The sequence below is a fragment of the Martes martes genome, assembly GCF_963455335.1.
Source record: "Martes martes genome assembly, chromosome: 8".
Taxonomy (NCBI): domain Eukaryota; kingdom Metazoa; phylum Chordata; class Mammalia; order Carnivora; family Mustelidae; genus Martes; species Martes martes.
In genome coordinates, this window is record NC_137895.1 from 96,397,873 (window position 1) to 96,420,219 (window position 22,347).

Genomic DNA, 22,347 nt, shown 5'->3' on the forward strand with positions numbered 1-22,347 from the left:
TAGTTTCTTGATAGAGTCTTAAGAGTTTTCTCTATACAGTATCATGTCATCTCTAAGTAATGACAGTTGTACTTTTACCTTACCAATTAGGATATCTTATATTTCTTTTTCTTGTCTAATTGCTATGGCTAGGATTTCCAATACTATATTGAATAAAAGTGGTGAGGGTGGACATTCTTGTCTTACACCTGATCTAAGAGGAAAACCTCTCAGGTTTTATGATTGAGTATGATGTTATCTGTGAGTTTGTCATATATGGCCTGTATTATGTTGAGTATGTTCTCTCTAAACCCACTTTGTTCAGAGGTTTTATCATGAATGGATGTTGAATTTTTCAGACACTTTTTCTACATCTCTTGAGATAATCATATGATTTTTATCCTTCATTTTGTTAATGTGGTGTATCACATTGATTTACAAATTTTTTGACCATATCATTATTTTTAATGTCCAGCTTTTATAATACAAGGGCCAGAACTTTCTCCCCATCTCAAGTTTATAAATTTTCAATTGGCTTTGAGGCCAGTAAGGATACTTCTTGTCTAATTTGGTTTCTGGGAAGACTTCATTCAGGTCCCCAATGGTCACCTGATCAAATGGAATTATGTTCCTCATCCTCTCCAGCTTTTTTTCATATTCTTCAATCCTGGCCTTTGAGAGACAAAAACTCAGCACAACTTTTCACATCTTCTTTTTCTTCAGCATCCACCTAAACAGTATATTTATCCTCTGGCACAGGAAACTTCAGGGCATTAAACTTCTCAAAGTCATCTACCAAGCCAGTCTTTACCACATTGACCTTGTAGTGAGCCTGGGTGGTTTCTCAGAGAGAGTAGCCAACCTGGAGGTAAGTGTCTCATTCCAGGATTTCAGGGAGTTAGCAATGGCCTCTGGTTTTGGGGTATGATCCCCACAAAAGCTACCCAGTCAGTGGTTTTTAGAGCAAGTTTTCACCCAGCGATCTTGAGATCCTTCATTGACCCCGGCGGCCCAGAGCCCACAGCCTGATTTGCAAATATTCAACCATCTTTGCAACCATCTTGATTGTGGTGAAGAGTCTTTAATGCATTGTCAAATTTGGTTCACTAATACTTTGTTGAGGACTTTCACATCTTGGTCAGGAGGGATATTGGACTGTACTTCTTTCTTTTCTTTTTTCTTTCTTTTTTTGGTACAGTTTTTATCTGGTTTTGATATCAGGGTAATTCTGAATGCATAGAATGTGTTTGGAACCTATATGTTTTGGAATAGTTTGAGAAGAATTGGTATTAATTTTTTTTTCAAATGTTCGATAGAATTCATGTGTGATGCCATCTGATCTCAGTCTTTTATTTGTTCAGATCTTGTTGATTATCAATGCATTTTTTATTAGTAATTAGTCTGTTCAAATTTTCTATTTCTTCTGATTGTAGTTTTGGAAGGTTGCATGTTTCTATCAATTTCTTCTAGGTTCTTAAGTTATTTGGAGTACAATTTTTCATAGTAGTCTCATAATTCTTTGTGTCTCTGTGGTATCATCTCTTATTTTCCCTATTTCATTTCTGATTTTACTTATTTGGTTCCTCTCTCCGTTCTTCGTGAGACTGACTGAAAATTGATCATTTTTATCTTTTCATAGAACCAGCCCTTGGTTTCATTGATCTTTTCTCTTGTGTTTTTGCCTCTATTTTTATTTTCATTCTGATCTTTATTATTTCCTTCCTTTTACTTCCTTTGAGCCTTGTTTGTTCTTGTTCAAACAAGAGTTTGAGGTTAAATTGTGTGAGGTTGAATTGTTTATCTGAGATTTTTCTCATTTCTTGAGGTAGGCTATAAATTTCCCTCTTAGAATTGCTTTTGCTGTGTCTCAAAAATTTTGTACCATTGTTTCATTTTCATTTGTCTCACATTTTTTTTTTATTTCTTCCTTGAGTTTTTCATTGACCCATTGGTTGTTTAATAGCATATTGTTTAGCCTTTATGTGATAGTGTTTTATCCAGTTTTTTTTAACATAATTGTTTCATACAGTTGCAGTTGGGAAAGATACTTGATATTATTTCAGTCTTCTTAAATGTACAGAGATTTGTCTTGTGGCCTAAGGTGTACTCTGACCTAGAGAATGTTCCACATGCACTTGAAAATAATGTGTATGCTGTTGTTGATTAATAGAATGTTCTGTATATATCTCTTATGTATATCTGTTCTAATGTGTCATTCAAAGATTGTTTTCCTATTGATTTTATTGCCTAAATGATGTATCTATTGCTGTAAGTGGGTTGTCAAAGTCCCCTCTTATTGTATTACTATCAGTTTTTCCCGTCATGTATGTCAATATTTGCTGTGTGTTTTAAGGTGCTTCTATGTTGGGTACATACTTAAAATTGCTACATCCTCTTGCTGTATTGATCCCATTATTATTATATAGTGCCCTTCTTTGCCTCTTGTTACAGTCTTTGTTTTAAAATCGATTTTATCTGATATAAGTATTGCTGCTCTGCCTTTTTTCCTCACTTTCATTTGCATGTATAATCTTCTTCTATCCTTTCACTTTCAGTCTGTTCTTATAGGCAGCATATAGATGTGTCTTGTTTTTTAATCTATTTTGCCACCCTGTGTCTTTTCATTGGAACATTTAGACCATTTACATTTTAAGTACTTATTGATAGGTATGTATTTATTGCTATTTTGTCCATTGTTCCTGGTTGTATTTGTAGTTCTTTATTCCTTCTCTTGTTCTCTTTCCTTGTGATTAATGAGATTCAATAACATGCTTGGCTTTCTTACTCTTTATTTTTTTATGTGTTACAGGTTCCTGGTTTGTGGTTACTATGATATCCTAAGTGTATAGCAATCTGTATTAAGTTGGTGGTCACTTAGGTTCAAACACATTCTGAAACAACTTTATTTTTATTCCCCCCTTCACATTCTATGTATATGCTGTTGTATTTTACATCTTTTTGTGAGTCCCCTTTCCTTCCATCATTTTCTTCTACTTATGACCTTTTCCACTGATAGAAGTCCCTTTAACAAATTTCTTGTAAGGCCAATTTAGGGCTGATAAGATCCTTTAACTTTTGTCTGGTAAACTCTTTATCTCTTCTTCAGTTATGAATGATGTCATTGCTGGATAGAGTCTTTTTTTTTTAAATTTCTGCATTTTGAATGTATCATGCCACTCTTTTCTGGCCTTTAAAGTTCCTGCTGAAAATTCAACTATAATTTTACAGAATTTATCTTGTATATAAGTAGTCACTTCTCTCTTTCTACTTATAAATTTCTCTCTTTATCTTTAATCTTTGATATTTTAATTATTATATGTTTTGATGTGGATTTCCTTGGGTGTATCTTGATTGTAACTCTCTGTGCTTCTTGAACCTGGATGTCTGTTTCCTTCCCTAGGTTAAGGAGGTTTTTCAGCTATATTCTTCAAATACATTTTTTTTGCCCCTTTCTCTCTCTCTTCCCCTTCTGTGGGACCCCTATAATGCAAATGTTTATTTGCTTAACATTGTCTAAGATATCCCTTCACCTATTCTCATTTTTTTAAAATCCTATTTTCTTTTTGCTGTTCAGTCTGGATGCTTTTCATTACCCATTCTTGAAGACCACTGATCTCTCCTTCTTCATTCTCTAATCTATTGATTTCCTCTAGTATATTTTTCATTTCAGTTACTGCATTTTTCAACTCTTATTGGTTCTTTATTATATTCTCTATCTCTTTGTTGAAGTTCTCACTGAGTTTATCTACCCTTCTCTCCAGTTTGGGAGCATCTCTATGACCATTGCTTTTTTTTTTTTTTTTTTAAGATTTTATTTATTCATTAGAGAGAGAGAGAGCATGAGCAGGGTAAGGAGCAGAGGGGGATCAGGCTCTCTGCCGAGCAGGGAGCCCAATGCAGGCCTTGATCCCGGGACTCTGGGATCATGACCTGAGCTGAAGGCATATACCCAACTGACTGAGCCACCCAGGCCCCCACTATGACCATTACCTTGAACTCTTTATCAGGCATGTTGCTTATTTCTGTTTCATTTTCTTTGTTTGTTTGTTTGTTTTTGAGGTTTTGTCTTGTTCTTCCATTTGGAGCATATCCTTCTGTCTCTTCATTTCGGTTGACATTCTTTGCTTGTTTCTCTGAATTAGGCAGAAAAGATACTTCTCCTAAACTTGAAGGAATAAGCTTTTTATCATCATCATCCCTTATGTAGACTGTGTATGCCTGGTTGCAGACTCAGGGTCCTGGGGCAGTTTGTGCTGGGACCACACTGGTTGGATGGCTGGAGCTGAAGTGGGTGCAGGCTGGGAAGTTCTAGAGCTCTCCGTGCAGAGGGCACCCTGGTGATATGGCTGAAACTGGACTGGGTACAAGCCGGGTGTGTGGGTGGGGAGGGGTGCCCTGGCAGAGTGGCTGGAACTGAGATGAGGCATGGGCCAGGGAGTCCTCAGATGCTGCACATGGGTGCCCTGGTGGGGCAGCTGGAGCTGAGGCAGGCATGAGCCAGAGATCTTGGAGCACTTTGTACAGTGGTTGCCCTGGAAAGTTGTTTGGAACCAAAAGGGTGCAGGTCTGGAGTGTTCCAGGATCCTTTGCACCTTTGTCACCTTGGCAAGATACCTGGAGCTTTAGTGAGCACTGCCCATGGGTGTTTGGGTATGCACCACCTTGATGAGATAGATGGCTGGGGCTTGTGTGGGCTAGGGGCCCAGGCCTCACTGAGGTGGTAGGCCACCTCAGTCACTGGATATTGCTCTTGTCCACACTATCATGGTGGAGTAATAATATAAATTCTTGAGCTCACCAGCCCCTGCAACCTGGAGAGAGTTTCAGTAGCTTTCCCCTTCCATTTGGGGACTCTCGACCTGCATTTTGTATATTATAGTTGCTCTTTTAAAACACGCCTTTTTTCTCCCTGTGCCCCAGGGCCTCCAGGGCTGGTATGTACTAGGAGCCTGGGGCTCACTGAGGCATCAGGACAGTTACAGTGCCTGAACCCTGTCATCAAGGACCCACACTATCAAGATGGAGTGGGAATGTAAACCATGGCATTTGCCAGCCCCTCTGACCTGAAGTGAGTTCTAGCAATTACCCTGCCATTGGGCAGGGTTCTGGGACTCGATCCTTTTTATATTCAAGTTGCCCTTTTAAGTCATGGCCCTTTTTGTGAGCCCCACGGTTAATGAATCTGCTCACATCCATTGGTACTATCCCTCCCCACTTAAGTTTGCAGCATTGGGGGTGGGGATTCTCTTTGTTTCCGTGTCTCTGTCTCTCTTTCCATTTTGTACATGGTCTGTCTTCTGTGGTACAGAAGCTGTTCAGTCAGCTTTCAGTTTTTGCTGTATAAATAGATGTATATTTGGTGTGTCCATGGAGGAAGTGAGTTCAGGGTCTCCCTATGTTACCAATTTAGACCTGAAGTCTCATGTATAACTTTTGACTCCCCCAAAACTTGACTACTAATAGCTTATTGTTGACCAGAAGCCTTATCAATAACACAAAGAGTCTATAAACACATATTTTATGTTATGTATATTATATACTATATTCTTAACAATAAAGCTAGAAAAAAGTAAATGTTATGAAAAAGCATGAGAAAACATATTTGTAGTACTATATTGTAAAAAATCCATGTGTAAATGGACCCCCATAGTTCACACCTGTGTTGTTCAAGGGCCAACTGTACTTACATTTTATTCACTGCTTCTAACACAATTCCTGGCACACAAGAGCACAAAAATATGTGTTAATCAATGGATCTCTCCTTATCTCTTATCTCTAATTAAACTGCTCTCCACTTTCAAATCTAGTTTCTACCCCATCTACATTTATAAAAATCATTCCCTTTTATTTTACTGGCCCTCTGAGTCTTCTTATAGCCCTATCATATACTCCTTCATGGCATGTAAACTAACACCATACTATTTGCTACGACAGAGGTTAAAATCTTGGCTCTGCCACATACTAATACGAGACACTAGGGAAACTGTTTAACCTCTCCATGCCCCAGTTTTCTTGTTACAGAATGGTAGTAACAACGATATATATCTCAAATGAGATTAGATTAAGTTATAAAGTTCTTAGAACTTTTGGCCCAGAGTAAGGACTCAAGAGATGCTAGCCTTTTAACCTTGCCTATTTTCACCCAATGATCCAACTATTCATTTACCATTTTTTGTGCAGGCTGCATTACACTAATGGAAAAGTCACATATCTCTACAGATTAAATTCCTTATATTATGATTTTACTGCTTTTTGAGCTCTGAGTATCTAAAAACACCAAAATTTGCTTCAAATATTTTCTGTTTGCCTTAATTTTAAACCAAACTCTTATCTTGTGTACTCAGCGGATAAATCTCCTCTACTTAAAACTTCTATGTGCTGCTATTCTCTCAGCCCAGAGGCCCCAAGGCATTATTTCCTTTAACCTCGCTTTTAAATTTCTCCTTAGCTTCATCCACTTTTGTTCATTCATCTAACAGCAAAAACATAGATTGTTCTCACACTAACCCTTCCCTTTGATATTCCCAACCTGTTCCCAATAAATCCCTTCTTTTTATCAATTTCTCCTTCTCTACTTCTTCTTTTGCTCAGCTGTCAACCTTTCTGGTCTCTGTCAAAGAAAATGTGTTTTCACTTAGTCTGCCACTGGTTACTCTTTAACCTTCTTTGCAGCCACACAATTTCTGAAAAAAAGTGGTTTAAATGCAGTGCCTCTACATCTTCTCATTCTATTTAGCACAAATACCAGCAGGGCCCCAAAACTTTTTATATCATATATGATATGGTTTTATTATTTTCTATCAACACAGTTTTTACACCAATTTCAGGGTGAACAGAACTGACCTCTTTCACAAATGAAGAACCACCATTTAGTAAATACTATGTACTACATACTGCACTTTGCATATATTAACTCATTGAACCTTCACAACAATCCTGTGAGACAAAGTGTTTTTACTTTATAAATAAGGATATTATGACTTGGCTAATTTCTCTTATTAATCTGTTTATAATCTTGGAGTCATTAACTTTCTCTCAGTAGCCCAGGTATAAGCTAAAACTCACCCATAGGGCTATCAACCCCTACGATTGCTCTTTGATTTATGGTCTACCACACTAGTGACACTGTTCTGTGGAAGGTCACCGAAGACCTAAGCACCAATTGCTTCTTCACTGTTCACCCCATTAGATTTTCTATGGGATTTGGTTCTGTTTCTTCCTTACACATTATGACTTTCTTTCCATATAGATATGGACACCCCTGCTTTCATTTCCTTTTTATTTTTAGTTCTAGGTTCTTAACACACCGCTCCCCCTCCTCCCTCTCCCTTTGCAGCATATATAAACACACTCTTTTTTCTCCCATATTTTAAAAAAATGCACTTTTTGGATTCTTCATGAACACTACTGTACTTTGCCTTTACCCCCTGAAAGAGAAGTCTGTGTGCTATTTCCACTTGCAAATCCCTTATTCATTGTCCAACCCAACGAAAGTTCAATTCTACAATAAGCCCTTCATTGAAACTGTTCTTTCCAAAATCAACAATAGCCTCTAATTACAAATCCAATAAAATCTGTTCATTTCCTATCTGACATGACCTGAATGTTTCATTGGTACTTTAAACTCCGTAGGCTTGAAAAAATGAACTCATTGTCTCTACCTGCCACTAAGCTTGCTCTTCCCCAGGTTTTTCTGTCGTACTTAACTGAGCCTCAGTTAGCCCATATTAGTAAGCCCAGGGCCTTCTAGAGTTCTCTTCCTTGTATTCCTCTGATTCATCCAATCATTTCACCCAGCTCATCACTTCCACCTTGTGCAAAACCCTTCATTAGTGGTTCCTAACCCTGAATGCTCATTAGAATCACCTAGGGAGATTCTATAAAATAATAATAATAATAATAATAATAAGTGGTCTAGGATTAAAGGCTGGGCACATGTAAGAGCCTATCAGAGAGTAGGGTCAAGCATGGGTAATTGTTAGGATCCTCAAGTGATGTAAATTGCAACTGGCATTGATATCTATTGTTTCACATTCTTCTCAGTGTAATAGTCCAAGATCAGGCCCATTTCCTCTTCCCCAGATTATTTTAGTCCTCTGTTACTTCTCTTCAGGTCTATAATCACATTTTTGCTAAAATCTGTAAAACACAACTATGGATATGCACCGTCCTGTTCACCTAACTTCTAGAATAAAGTTCAAAAATAAAGTTCAGTCACTTTGTGTAACAAGACAAATATTTATGACATAGTGCATCCTATTTAGTAACTTGCAATATATTAAAAACATGAAAAAAGTTAGAACATATATGAAATATTAAGTCTTTTGTGTACCCATTTTCCCATAGGTTAGCACAGTGCCATGCCTAAGTAGAACATTGAAAAAGTACCTCATAAGCTGATTTTTAAAGTATTTTAAAGGTTAAAAGGTTAAACTTCAGCTAACCCCCAAATGTAATCTAGCTGGATATACCTACTAGGAATTTAGTAACTGTCTGTTAAATGCCAGATAATTGTAATGTTTATACTACTTTTTGGTCTCACACAGTGCAGATAAAAACAAGAAGAAAGTTGCTATCTCTACTCTTTTTCAAAGCATTCTATATAAAAAAGAAAAAGAAGAGAAATTCTTACCTTGATAAAAATAGTAATGTGCTACACACCGTGGGTATGTTCTCTATGTGGGTAGGGGCAGTAGGAGGCTGCCCAGTGTGTATGTCTTTGACTTTACTGTTTCTCTTAGCAGAGTATCTGCCATCATTTTATTTCTCCCCACTTAAGTAAGTCAAAAGGAGAAAAGGCAGGATGATGAAAAATACTATTTGATATCTTTGCATAGATGGCTCTTTCAGATGGATATATCATCTATGAATTGAGAAAATAATCAAAACTTCATAAAGATCAAGTCCCATTTAATCATTGTGCTATTAGCTATTGTGTATCATCAAAGGTCACAGCCTAATTGTACAGCACAGGACTTGCTAAGGGAAATAAAGAACAGGATCAACTCCCTTTTTATTTCAACCTTACGTACAGATTCTCAGTTCTCCTCTTACTCATTTAAGTCAAAACGAAACTGGAAGTCTTCATTATGTTATGGAAACAAGAGTGTTATGGCAACAAAAAAAAAAAAAAACAAAGAAAAACAAAGTTAAAGGATGTTATTCTGAAAATGGAGAACTTGAAAAATGTTATTACAAATCCATCAGTCATTAACCATATTCTTATACTGTAATACACACCACTGTAAAGTTTTACTAAGTTAATTGAGAAAGGTAAGATCTTTCTCTCTTTCTCTCTCTCTCTCTCTCTCACACACACACACACATTTCTTGTGAAACCGGTAAAGTCTAAGTAAGATCAGTATATGAGTTAATAGTATTATACTAATGTCAGTTTCTTGGTTTTATAAGATTTTGGCATTGGAGGACAGTGGGGGAAAGGGCACACAATTTTCCACTTTTTTTTTTTTTTTTTGGTAACAGATTGTGAATTTTAACCTATTTTTCAAAAAAAAAATTTAAGATTTTATTTTTATTTATTTGACAGGGAGAGATCACAATTAGGCAGAGAGGCAGGCAGAGAGGCAGGAGGAGGGGGAAGCAGGCTCCCCGCTGAGCAGAGAGCCGGATGCGGGGCTCGATCCCAGGACCCTGGGACCATGATCTGAGCCGAAGGCAGAGGCTTTAACCCACTGAGCCACCCAGGCGCCCTTCAAAATTATTTTTTTCAAAATTTGAAAGCTGAGTTATAACCATATCTGATATTTTCATTAACATTTCCATATATAATAAATTTTAAAGGATAAGCAGTATATTTAACAATTTGCATAATAAAAATAATTTTGCATATTGCTAGTAAACATATATCAGTTGTGCTCATAGTTAAGATATGGGCAAATAATAGCACAAGTGTAAATATATCTCTTTCGATTGTTGCCTAGCAAAGAAATAAACCAAGTATTGGAACCTTGTGTAAATGGCAAGAGTTGCCATGCATTTTTATTAAAAGTTAGACTGAAAAATTTATGTTAGCTCCCCATGAATTCAGAGGTTTTTCTGGATAGTAACTGAAGTACTTTTGAAATAAAACACTCTAGATATACATTAGAAATGAAGGTCAGCCCTACTCCTGCCTGTCCCTCAGCAGCCTCTCCCCATCAGAGGGCATCAGCTTGTGAGCTGTCCCTCCAGCACCAGGAGCTGATGTGACCAGTATGTCCTTTGCATCTGGATGAGCTTCGCTACAGAATAAAGGGTTCTCCCACAAAAAAAAAAAAAGAAAGAAAGAAATAAAACACTAGAAAACAGATTCTCCAAATGTAACTCATGAAGAGAGTCCATTTTATATCCCAATTTTATTTACCTTTTCTGAATAGTCACAACATTAATCTACTAGGGATAATCTAGTTAGTAAATTTGAAATTCCATTTATTTTTTTCTATTGATATGCATGTGTTACACTTGTATATAATACAGAATTTCCAGTGTTGTTTTAAAGGACTCAGTTAAAAAAAAGAGAGAAGCATGATGTACAATTTCAAACAAACCTAGGACATATTCATAATTTCCAAAATAATACAGGTTTCTACTTTGCTCCAAAGAAATTAATGCTATTACAATTGATGCAAAAATTCCAGCACAATTGTTATTTTTTTCTTTCTGAATTCATACAGTCTTGAACTATTGCAAAATCCACTCAGAGTCATCTAATTAATTTTATGTATAACTAACATGGAGGGAGGAAGTCAGTTCATCTCATGGACTTGTGGGGCAATACACTTTGGTTCACTGTCCAAAGTATACTTTACAAATTTGACTTTTGACCAATTTTACATTTTCAATTTTTCTGCCCAGAAGACACTCTGGGTAATGTACTGGTCTTTGAAATTCGTTGGACCAACTAACAGACCAAAACTCTCCAAGGTATGTCAGCCTCCATCATGGAAACCAACATAGACTTAATTGACCATGTCGGTAAGTTTTAAAAATATGAAAGATGGTCACATTTTTTCTAACATAATGGAACTTCTAATAGGACAATTTCTGAAGTACCTTGTATTAGGTTAAAATGAGTAAACAAAGAAGTATCTCTGGTTACATCCCTTCAACTATACATTTACACAACGTTATTACAGAATGGCTATGCATTTTCAATTCTTCTCTACCTTCACATAACAAATGAAATAAAATAAATGTAGTATAAAATTATACATTCTCTAATAACTTAGAAAAAAAGTACATACATGTTTAAGGCCTTTAAATATTTGTAAGACTTTTCTGTAGAACTGAAGAACAAAAAATGTTAAAGTGACTACAAAACTGTGGACAGAAACTGACCTAAGAAATTGTTTGAATGGGACAACTATAAGCAAATATTCATAAATTCAAGACCAAGGAAAATGAACAATTCTATTAACAGACTGAACAAACAAATATATAAGCATTCAAACAGTCATTGGGAGCGAGCAAGGGACAGTCTATTAAAATGATAGGACAGTTAAAAAAAATTTGCTAGAAGAAATCTTAAGTGAATAACTCTCAAGCTAAGAAATCAGAAATCCACATGCATCCCTGGCGATTTTTTGAAACTGAAGGCTACCTACATACTTGACTGCTCACTGCTGATTTCTGTGAAGGGAAAAAGTAAATATAAACAAAAGAAAAAGCCCACTTAAAAAACAAAAGAAAACCAAGAGGGAGAGTACTCTAGAAGTACAAAATAGCATATAATGAAAATGGAAATTCAGTTCTAACTACTACCTATGTAACTGACAGAGAGCTGCAGTAGTATGTTAGCCTTGGGGAAACATGTCAGCTTGTCTATACATTCTTATATGATTGATGTATTCAGATAACTATTACTTGCCAACAATAATTATTATCAATGGATATATATTTCCATTCCTTTAACAAAAGCAACTTTAAGATGTTAAAACATGTAGGCTTTCAGAGCTCCAAGATTAGGTTACAAATAAAATCATCTCAGTCTACACCATGCCAGAGGAGAAGTTCACAAAGAAAATGTCAGTAAAGCCGGGTGCAGTCCCACCAGCCAATGAACACAGGACCAGACCCAGGAACACATCCATGGCAGCAGGCCAGTGCACTTGGCAGACTTTCAGAAGCAAGAAAAACAGTCACACTTGAGGCCAAGAACCACAAAGGTGAGTGTCTCTGACATCACCTGGAAACACCAGCTCTTCAGATGGCAAATTCAAATTCTTTTAGCAAGTGCAATTTTACAAGTTGAACACAGTTCAAATCTGACAAAATCTTCATGACATAGAAGTTCATGTCTGACTTTTTAAAAGTCTCAGTTTCAAGAAGAGGCTGAGTACGAGCCATGAAATCCCTTGGAAATAAGACTCTGCAGTGCCTCTTGTGAGCGATATAAAAATCTCCCTTCAAGATCACCTCAGGAATTAAGTTTCTGTGCATATGTTCAATGTAATCAGGCTTGAGGATCACTTGATTTATCCTTTGTTAATGGGTTACCTACAAAGGAAGAAGAAAATATAATCATTTTATAACAAGGCTATGATCTTAAAACTGCAAACACAATTTAGTATTAGAAATTAATAACTCAAAATGGTAGTATTTGCTGTATCAAATAAATTGTTGAATTTTAAAGGACTAGCATATTCAGATGTTGCCACCTTATAAAAAATATACTTTTTTTTTTTTTAATCCTTTCACAGTATTTTTAGAGCCGCTTGCACAACTATCCAAATGACTGCAGCTGTGACCAGGAAGATCTTAACTGGTGATGCTGGGAGCAGGGGCTATCTTAGGTAGGGCAGAAATCTCACTTTCGATTTGTCATTCTATAGTTCTGCGAATGGCTCCCAGTCTGAGTGTGAATGTGAAGAGCACCGTGCAAAGTAAATATGAATTTTTCTACAAACATTATGTCAGAGGTTGTCAATGGAGATAGCTGATCATTATGAAAAATACAAACTCTTTAGGATAAACTTTCTTGATAAATACTGACTTAACACAAACAAAATGGCCATTGCCTGAGCAGATCCACTTGTCTTTTCTGGAGATTCTTCTCATGGTAGGAAGACTCAAAAAGCATGATAAGAGACTGTATTTCCAAAACTAGTGCAAAGAAAAGAGAGGAATTGAGAGACTAAGAGAGAACAAATGGGTTAGCCTCCGCAGGGACTCGGCATAGGCAGCTGGAAGGACATGGTGCTGTGACCCCATGGGAGCGCGTGGCCTGTCCTCCTGTGTCATTTCAAACCCTGGTTCTAAGAAATCTCTTCGTGGGTATGGTAGATGCATTCTTCTATCTTCATTCCAAGCTAAGTATCTCATCCTGCTAGCTTATATAAAGCTGGGGAGTGAGTCTCTCAACTATATATTAAAGCTTTGTTTTTCACATAATTTTAAAAATAGACACATTTATAGTACAATACCAAAGGTTTATGTACTGGAACAAATTTTCCTCCATCTCAGAAAACATACACGTATACACATAAACACATATATACAATGCATATCCTAAGAATATCATAAATCTACATTTTTATTCTGTTTGAGGCAGCTAAAATAATTTCTCAAAAATTAAAATTTAAACATGACTAAAAGAATTGTCTAACAATGATCAAAACATGATTAAAATGACTTTTTTCCTCCAGTTTTACAAACTAGTCCTAGTTTATTAATCTTAAAAATATCCTAGCACCTTTAATGAGATAAAGATAGGGTTTAACTGGGTTATTTGTTTTCTATTTCATTTTTGTATGTTACTCTGATCAAGTAATTGTGGTTTGACATGTGGAGTTCTAGGCTAAGGTCAGAATGTAGTACTCGCAGGCACAGTGGAGGCATCATACCACCTCTCAGACCCTCAGTTTCCCTGTATGTAGAAAGGGGATAATCCTGTTAGCCTCACGGAGTTGCTGTGAGGATATGATGATGTTTATGAAAACACCAACTCTGAGGTAGTATAATAAAAGTTTTGTGTTTTTTTAAATGCACAAATCTTTAACAAGAGAGTCACTAAAGTACAATGAGAGGATCACACTACCAGACATTTAGTCAAATTAGAGGAACTCTCAAGGAATCCAAACAAAAGCTAAGTAATCACTTGTCCTTTCCAATGTAATACAAAATATGGGCACCTGTGAGCACGTCTCTGCCCCCTCTTTGACAACCTCCATATTTGTACCAAATGAAATGGCAAAACCAAAGATTGAAAAACATAAGGATAATTCTGAATGTATGTATGTTATCACCAATTTTAATCACCTAATACACAAGAAATAGTAATATTTAAAATGAAATTGTCTAAAATATAACAAAAAATCAACCCTTTTATGATTTATATACTTTAGTAACAAAGTCCAAGTTACTCAAATTAAAATTCTGGCATGCTTGTTGGAAAACAAGTGCCATTTGACTCTTTCCTGATATGCAAGGGTTGTTGAAGCAATATTAATGCAATCTAACATTTAAAAATGTTGCTCTTTTTTTTTAATTATTATTATTTTTTATTAACATATAATGTATTATTTGCCCCAGGGATACAGGTCTGTGAATCATCAGGCTTAACACATTTCACAGCACTCAAAATAGCACATCCCTCCCCTATGTCCATAACCCAGCCACCCTAGCCCTATCCCCCACCCCCCAGCAACTCTCAGTTTCCTGAGATTAAGAGTCCCTTATGGATTGTCTCCCTCCCGATCCCATCTTGTTTCATTTTTTTCCCTCCCTACTCTCCATGACCCCACCCTGCTTCTCAAATTCCTCATATCAGAGAGATCATATGATAATTGTCTTTCAATGATTGACTTACTACGCTTAGCATAATACCCTCTAGTTCCATCCACGTCATTGCAAATGGCAAGCTTTTGTATATTTTGATGGCTGCATAGTATTCCATTATATATGTATACCTTATCTTCTTTATCCATTCGTCTGTTGATGGACATCTAGGCTCTTTCCATAGTTTGGCTATTGTGGACCTTGCTGCTATAAACATTCAGGTGCACAAACCCCTTCAGATCAGTACATTTGTATCTTTAGGGTAAATACCCAGTGGTGTGACTGCAGGGACATAGGATAGCTCTATTTTAAACTTTTTAAGGAACCTCCATACTGTTTTCCAGAGTGGCTGCACCAGCTTGCTTTCCCACCAACAGTGTAGGAGGTTTCCCCTTTCTCCGCATCCTCGCCAACATCTGTCGTTTTCTGACTTGTTAATTTTAGCCATTCTGACTGGTGTGAGATGGTATTTCATTGTGGTTTTAATTTGTATTTCCCTGATGCACAGTGATGTTAAGCACTTTTTCATGTGTCTGTTGGCCATCTGGATGTCTTCTTTGCAGAAATGTCTGTTCATGTCTTCTGCCCATTTCCTGATTGGATTATTTGTTCCTTGGGTGTTGAGTTTGATAAGTTCTTTATATATTTTGAATACTAGCCCTTTATCTGATATGTCATTTGCAAATATCATCTCCCATTCTGTCGGTTGTCTTTTGGTTTTGTTGACTTTTTCCTTTGCTGTGCAAAAGTTTTTGAACTTGATGAAGTCCCAATAGTTTATTTTTGCCCTTGCTTCCCTTGCCTTTGGTAATGTTTCTATGAAGAAGTTGCTGTGGCTGAAGTGGAAGAGGTTGCTGCCTGAGTTCTCCTCAAGAATTTTGATGGATTCCTTTCTCACATTGAGGTCCTTCATCCATTTTGAGTCAATTTCTGTGTGTGGTATAAGGAAACAGTCCAGTTTCATTCTTATGCATGTGCCCATCCAATTTTCCCAACACCATTTGTTGAAGAGGCTGTCTTTTTTCCACTGGACATTCTTTCCTGCTTTGTCGAAGATTAGTTGACCATAGAGATGAGGGTCCATTTATGGGCTTTCTATTCTGTTCCATTGATCTATATGTCTGCTTTTGTGCCAGTACCATACTGTCCTGATGAATACAGCTTTGTAATAGAGCATGAAGTCTGGAATTGTGATTCCGCCAACTTTGGTTTTCTTTTTCACATTCCTCTGGCTATATGGGGTCTTTTCTGGTTCCATATAAATTTTAGGATTATTTGTTCCATTTCTTTGAAAAAAATTGATGGTATTTTCATAGGGACTGCATTAAATGTACAGATTGCTCTAGGTAGCATAGACATTTTCACAATATTTGTTCTTCTAATCCATGAACATGGAATGTTTTTCCATTTCTTTATGTCTTCCTCAATTTCTTTCATGAGTACTTTATAGTTTTCTGAGTATAGATTCTTTGCCTTTTTGGTTAGATTTATTCCTAGGTATCTTGTGGTTTTGGGTGCAATTGTAAATGGAATCGACTCCTTAATTTCTCTTTCCTCTGTCTTGCTGTTGGTGTATAGAAATGCAACTGATTTCTGTGCATTGATTTTATATCCTGCCACTTTACTGAATTCCTATATGAGTTCTAGCAGTTTTGGAGTGGAGTCTTTTGGGCTTTCCACATACAGTATCCTATCATCTGAAAAGAGTGAGAGTTTGACTTATTCTTTGCCAATTTGGATGCCTTTATTTATTTTTGTTGTCTGATTGCTGAGGATAGGACTTCTAGTACTATGTTGAATAGCAGTGGTGATCGCGGACATCCCTGCCATGTTCCTGACCTTAGCTCTCAGTTATTCCCCATTGAGAATTATATTCACTGTGGGTTTTTCATAGATGGCTTTGATGGTATTGAGATATGTATCCTCTATCCCTACACTGTGAAGAGTTTGATCAAGAAAGGATGCTGTACTTTGTCAAATGCTTTCTCTGCATCTATTGAGAGTATCAAATGGTTCTTGTTCTTTCTTTTATTAATGTATTGTATCACATTTATTGATTTGCAGACGTTAAACCAACCTGGCAGCTGAGGAATAAATCCCACGTGGTAGTGGTTAATAATCCTTTCAATGTACTGTTGGATCCTACAGGCTAATATTTTGGTGAGAGTTTTTGCATCCATGTTCATCAAGGATATTAGTCTGTAATTCTCCTTTTTTAAAAGATTTTATTTATTTATTTGACAGAGAGAGATCACAAGTAGGCAGAGAGGAGGAGGAGGAAGCAGGCTCCCTGCCAAGCAAAGAGCCGATGGGGAACTCAATCCCAGGACCCTGAGATCATGACCTGAGCTGAAGGCAGAGGCTTGACCCACTGAGCCACCCAGGCGCCCCTGTAATTCTCCTTTTTGATGGAGTCTTTGTCTGGTTTTGGCATCAAGGTAATTGTGGATTCATAAAATGAGTTTGGAAGTTTTCCTTCCATTTCTATTTTTTGGAACAGTTTCAGGAGAATAGGTATTAATTCTTCTTTAAATGTTTAGTGGAATTCCCCTGGGAAGCTGTCCAGTGCTGGGCTCTTGTTTGTTGGGAGATTTTTGATGACTGGTTCAATCTCCTTACTGGTTGGTTATGAGTCTGTTCAGGTTTTTAATTTCTTCCTGGTTCAGTTTTGGTAGTTTTTATGTCTCTAGGAATGCATCCATTTCTTCCAGACTGTCAAATTTTCTGATATATAGTTGCTCATAATATGTTCTTATAATTGTTTGTATTTCTTTGGTGTTGGTTGTGATCTCTCCTCTTTCATGATTTTATTAATTTGGGTCCTTTCTCTTTTCTTTTGGATAACTCTGGCCAGGGGTTTATCAATCTTATTAATTCTTTCAAAGAACAAACTCCTAGTTTTGTTGATTTGTTCTACTGTTTTTTTTTTTTTTTGTTTCTATTTCATTGATTTCTTCTCAGTCTTTATTATTTCTCTTCTCCTACTGGGTTTAGGCTTTCTTTGCTGTTCTTTCTCCAGCTCCTCTAGGTGTAGGGTTAGGTTGTGTACTTGAGACCTTTCTTGTTTGTTGAGAAAGGCTTGTATTGCTATATATTTCCTCTCAGGACCGCCTTTGCTGTGTCCCAAAGTTTTTGAACAGTTGTGTTTTCATTTTCATTTGTTTCCATGAATTTTTTTTAATTCTTTAATTTCCTAGTTGACCCATTCAGTCTTTAGTAGGTTGCTCTTTAGCCTCCATGTATTTGAGTTCTTTCCAACTTTCCTTTTGTGATTGAGTTCTAGTTTCAGTGCATTGTGGTCTGACAATATGCAGGGAATGATCCCAGTCTTTTGGTACCATTTGAGACCTGATATGTGATCCAGGATGTGATCTATTCTGAAGAATGTTCCATGTGCACTAGAGAAGAATGTATATTCTGTTGTTTTGGGATGGAATGTTCTGAATATATCTGTGATGTCCATCAGGTCCAGTGTATCATTTAAAGCCTTTATTTCCTTGTTGATCTTTTGCTTGGATCATCTGTCATTTCAATGAGGAGGGTGTTAAATTCCTCTAATATTATTATATTATTGTTGATATGTTTCTTTGATTTTGTTATGAACTGGTTTATATAATTGGCTGTTCCCATGTTAGGGGCATAGGTATTTAAAATTGTTAGATCTTCTTGCTGGACAGACCCTTTCAGTATGATATAGTGTCCTTCCTCATCTCTTATAGTCTTTGGCTTAAAATCTAGTTTATCTGATATAAGGATTAACAACCCAGCTTTCTTTGATGTCCATTAGCAAGATAAATTGTTTTCCACCTCATCACTTTAAATCTGGAGGAGTTTTTGGGTCTAAAATGAGTTTCTTGTAGAGAGCATATTTATGGGTCTTGTTTTTCATCCATTCTGATACCCTGTGTCTTTTGATTGGGGCATTTAGCCCATTTACATTCAGGGTAACTACTGAAAGATATGAACATAGTGCCATTGTATTTCCTGTAAGGTGACTGTTGCTGTATATAGTCTGTATTCCTTTCTGGTCTACTACTTTTAGGTTCTCTCTGCTTAGAGGACCCCTTTCAATATTTCCTGTAGGGCTAGTTTGGTGTTTGCAAATTCTTTTAATTTTTGTTTGTCCTGGAAGCTTTTTATCTCTCCTTCTCTTTTCAATGCAGCCTAGCTGGATATAGTATTCTTGGCTGCATATTTTTCTCATTTAGTGCTCTGAATATATCATGCCAGTCCTTTCTGGCCTGACAGGTCTCTTTGGATAGGTCTGCTGCCAATCGAATATTTCTACCATTATATGTTACAGACCTCTTTTCCTGAGCTGCTTTCAGGATTTTCTCTTTGTCACTGAGACCTTGTAAATTTTACACTTAGATGATGGTGTATGGACCTATTTTGATTAATTTTGAGTAGGGTTCTCTGTGCCTTTTGGAATTTGATACTTGTTCCCTTTGCCAAATTAGGGAAATTCTCTGCTATAATTTGCTCCCATATAATTGCTGCCCCTCTCTCTTTCTTCTTCTTCTGGAATCCCAATTATTCTAATACTGTTTCATCTTATGATATCTCCTCGTGGTCCAGTAGTTGTTTGTGTCTCTTTTGCTCAGCTTCTTTATTCTCCATCATTTGGTCTTCTATATCACTAATTCTTTCTTCTGCCTCATCTGTCCTAGCAGTAAGAGCCTCCATTTTTAATTGCCCATCATTAATATCTTTTTTTATTTCAAGTTGTTTAGATTTTTATTCTTTTATTTCTCCAGAAAGGGATTTTATTTCCCCAGAAAGGGATTCTCTAATATCTTCCATGCTTTTTTCGAGCCCAGCTAGCACCTTGATAATCATCATTCTGAACTCTAGTTCTGACATATTACTAATGTCTGTATTAATCTGATTAGGTCCCTAGCTGTTGGTACTGCCTCTTGCTCTTTTTTGTGTGTGTGTGGTGTTTTTCTACTGTGTCACTTTACCCAGATAAGAATAGATGAATGAGAGAACAAAATACTAAAAGGGTAGCAATGATCCCAGAGAAATATACACTAGCCAAATCAGAAGAGACCTGAAACCAACCAGGGGGAGAAGAAAGGGGGAAAGGGAAAAAATATATAAATATAAATATATATAAATATATATAAATAAATAAATATATATATATATATATATATATATATATATATATAATATATTACCGGGGGGTGTGTGTGTTGTGTGTGTGTGTGTGTGTGTGTGTGTGTGTGTGTATATATATATATATATATATATATATATAACTGGTTAATAGAGCCACACACTTGATTTTGAGTGTATTTTGGTCTGCTAGAAGAAACTGCCTCTCAAAATTTTAAAGAAAGAAAAACATATATATACAAAAATAAGGGTAAACACAATGAAGGGATGGAATATGAGTGTAAAGATGAAAATTTAAAAGGATTCTAAAAAAGGAATTGATAAGTTGGTTCAAAAAAAGAGGAAAGAATATGATCAGCCTGGAGATTGGAAAAGAGTCATGCACTAGATTTAGGGTATATTTTGATCTATTAGGAGAAATGGTATCCCAAAATTTAAAGGAAAAAAAAATATGTATACAAAAAATAAGGTTAAATACAATGAAAGGATAAAATACGACTATAACGGTGAAAATTTAAATAAGATTTTTAAAAAGGTATTGATAAGATAAAATAGTTAAAAAACATTGAAATGGGAAAGAGGAAAAATTAAGAAAAATAGCATAAGAAAAAAATAAAATTTAAAAAATTTTACTTTGAAAGACTAAAGGATCATGGGGGAAAAAGCCATGAACTCTGTGTGTTGCTTTCCCATAGCCCTGGAGTTCTGCAGTTCTCATTCATTGATGAACTTGATCTTGGCCGGAGGTTCTTGCTGATCTTCTGGTGGGAGGGGCCTGTTGCAGTGATTCTCAAATGTCTTTGTTTGACTGAGGCAGAATTGCATCACCTTTGCCAGGGGCCAGGCTATGTAATCTGCTCAGGTTCACTCTCAGGAGCTTTTGTTCCCTGAACGCTTTCCATACAGCTTTGGAGGGCAGGAATGAAAATGGTGGCCTCCTAGTCTCTGGCCCCATAGGGGCTGAGAACTCAGGGCCCCACTCCTCAATGCACACTCAGAGAAAAGCCGACAATCCCTCCTGTCTCCCTGGTCTCCAGGCAAACTCCCGAGTTCACCAAGCCTGTGACTGAGCATTTCTGTCTCTGGTGCATGGCCTCATTTGGAGTCTCCAAACCCAGTAGATGCCTGCAGCGTGCTCTTATGCCGCTCTTCCCAGAGGAGTAAGGAGGCGCTGCTTGTGGGGTCCTGCTCGAGGTGCAGTGGTCCGACTGTGACTTGGATCATGGCTTAAGGTAATCCTGAGCTGAGAGCCCCCTGTTCGGCTCCATCTCTGCAACCAGCTTCCCACTCCAATACCTGGGAGCTCTGCCACACTCAGACATCCCTGGTCTTTTTGTGTCCCTGCAGGTCCTGAGAACACACTGTCCTGGCAAGGTCGCCACCCCTCACTTAGCCTCAGTGCAGCAGACTTCTACAAGTTCCAATTTTGTGCTCCACTACATTCTCACTTGTGGGGAGCTGGCCCCTCCCACCACGGTCTATCTTCTTGTCACTTGGGATTCACTTCTCCGCATGTCCTACCTTCCAGAAAGTCGTTGATTTTCTGTTCCTAGAATCGGTGCTCTTCTTCTCTTTGATCTCCTGTTGAGTTTGTAGGTGTTCAGAATGGTTTGATAACTAGCTGAACTCCTGGGATCTGATTATATTTCAGTCTCCTACTCCTCTGCCATCTTGCACCTCTATTGTTCTTATTTTAAATTAATTTTTTAACACACCACATTAAGCATTGCCTTATTTTTGGAACTTAAATATTGCTCTCTCTCACTCAAGCCATATCTTTTGGTAGAGGCCAAAGAGTAAATAAAAAGTGGTAGCTTGAACAGATGATTTTCAGCAAGTTTTCAGTAACTAAAAGCAGAAAGTGCAATAAAACCATCTTTACAGGATAAGAAATAGCATTTGCTACCATAAACGTACTGTCTTTTGGTTCTGAGGGCAGTTGATGTAGAATACTGCATGAAGGAGGAAATGATCATTACAGTTGTGCCCTGAGCTTCATTGGTTCTATTTACTTATATTTTTAAAAGATTTTATTTATTTATTTGACAGAGATAGAGAGCACAAGTAGGCAGATTGGCAGGCAGAGGGAGAGGGAGAAGCAGGCTCTCCACTGAGCAGAGAGCCTGTTGGGGACTGGATCCCAAGACCCTGGGATCATGACCTGAGCCAAAGGCAGACATTTAACCAACTGAGCCACCCAGGTGCCCCTCATTCATTTTAATCACCACCTAGTGAATCTGCCTTTCCAAAGGCAATGCTTCACACAGCTGTTCTTTTATGTAAACTTGTGCTACATACTAGCCAATTCAGCAAGTGAAAATACTTGACAGCTGAACACAGGCAAAAGGTAATAATAATAACAGTAATAATAATAATAGTAATGGCAGCTTTTCTAGTCACAAGCACAAAGCTGTCTCGGTAATGACCCACCAGGATGGAGCTAACCTGCTAATATTAAGCAAAAAGCACTAA

General features: G+C 37.0%; 1 pseudogene across 1 annotated transcript; it reads right to left on the bottom strand.

The window, feature by feature from the left end:
- Positions 1-496: 496 nt before the first annotated feature.
- On the bottom strand, positions 497-950 carry LOC308347136 (ATP synthase subunit d, mitochondrial-like; annotated as a pseudogene). The gene has a single exon. The product of its transcript is annotated as an ATP synthase subunit d, mitochondrial-like (transcript).
- Between the last annotated feature and the right edge of the window lie 21,397 nt (positions 951-22,347).